A 1739-nucleotide genomic window follows, 5' to 3' on the forward strand; every position below is an offset into this window, starting at 1 on the left:
GTTCAAGTTGTGCTTTGTTATTGTGTTTGTTGTTGTTGTTTTTCCCTGAGATAATGAATATTTGTATTTTTTATTATTGATTAAAGTCTTCAGCTTTTAAAATGTGAATAATTTTTTTTTTTTAATCTGCTTTACTCTAATTGTATTTTAAAAGATAAACCAAACAATTATGTGCAAAGATTCTGATTTGTTAGTCTCAAGGGACTGCAAGGAAGTGGAGGTGAAAAATTAACTTTTCAGTAGCACACAGAGAGAAGAGACAACTCTTGGTAGCTTATTCCACTCATGAAGAAAAAGTGAAATATAATTCCTTTGTATTAAGGACCATTTCTCCATCAACATCAGATCTTCATTAACAGTTTAGTGATAAGAAATTACCCTAAGGAGGGCTTTTTGGTTCAGTTCATGATTCTTTATAATAATCCACAGCTGTTTGAAAAGCAATGGGGGTGGGAGTTGCTGTGAGCTGTGCTGAAGAAGCTGTAATGCCATTTAAACTGCCTCTCTTTGAGGCAACTAGTCTGGCATGTTATTTTAGCCACAGTAGTTGGTTCCTGGTTTTTTCTCAATTATTGACTGTGTTTTTTCTGTTATTCACATGAAAGAAACTCTTTATGTTGAAAGATAGAAGGGAGGTAAGTGAATTGTTTCAAAATTATACAAAAATATGGTGAGAAAGGTAAGCTTTTTGAAATCTAGTAGTTATTGGCCTCCTTATCTGGGTCACTTCTGAGACAGAACAGCTGCTTGACAGACTATTGTGCTTTCTTCTTAATTTATATAGAGTATAAAAAGAGAAGAATGAGGGCCACCAGTATGATTCTTAAATCAAATTAAGGATTTAGCTGATGCACATAATTCTGAAAAAATCCCAAGCCAGCAACAGTGACAAACTGAGTCAAGGGTAGGAAGAATCAGGTTAAGGATATTTTTAATATTTTCAGCTTAATGGAGGTGTTAAATGTTGGATGTGGTTACTGCATCATAAAAATGTTAGGAGGTACACAGTAATTTTTCCATGTAATTTTTGTATGAGGATAAAAGCATGGAGAATATGATCTATGCTAGAAGAAAAATATTACAGATTTGTGGATACACAGTGGAAAATAAGTGGTTGTTTCATGGTTCTGAACGTAGAATCATAGAATGCCAGGTTGGAAGGGACCTCGAAGATCATTTTGGCCAGCTTTTTTAGGTAATATGGGTCAAGATGACAGAGAGGGCATCAGTTGCAGGAGGTGGTCACCTGATAGACAGGATTTGTAAGTGGTATTATAATGCAGCTGGGTTCAACAAACTCAGATTAATGCAAGATGTTACCTTGTATGAAGACAAGGATGTAAAAGAAACACTGAGAAGTCTTCCAGAACATCTTTATAATGAAAGAATATTCCTCATTAAGTGAGCACTCAAGCCTGAAACATCAGACCCTTCCAAAGGACCAGTGGGTGAAATATTGATAAGCATTATCTTTAACCATACCTAAAAGAAGTAATCTGTGAAAGACTCGAAAGAGAAGCATGGAACAAGAAATAACTATAGAACTGCTTCATGCAAATACCCATGTATTTCTGGTATTTTTAAACATTTGGTTATAGAAGTCTAGAGGGAGGTAAATGTGAGGCTGAGGAATACTGTTTCAGCTTGTTAGTTGAATCTGTTCTGTACAGAATTGAATGTGAGAAGGAAAAGGCATAAATTCTAAGGTTCACTCATTCCATTGCGTAACATTATGTCTT

The 1739-nt window shown here is 35.0% G+C and overlaps 1 pseudogene; it reads left to right on the plus strand.

Moving 5' to 3' along the window:
- The first annotated feature begins 1210 nt into the window (after positions 1-1210).
- LOC127386597 (cytochrome b-c1 complex subunit 7-like) lies at positions 1211-1536 on the plus strand (annotated as a pseudogene).
- Positions 1537-1739: the final 203 nt, after the last annotated feature.

The sequence above is a fragment of the Apus apus genome, chromosome 6, assembly GCF_020740795.1.
Source record: "Apus apus isolate bApuApu2 chromosome 6, bApuApu2.pri.cur, whole genome shotgun sequence".
NCBI classification, from domain to species: Eukaryota; Metazoa; Chordata; class Aves; order Apodiformes; family Apodidae; genus Apus; species Apus apus.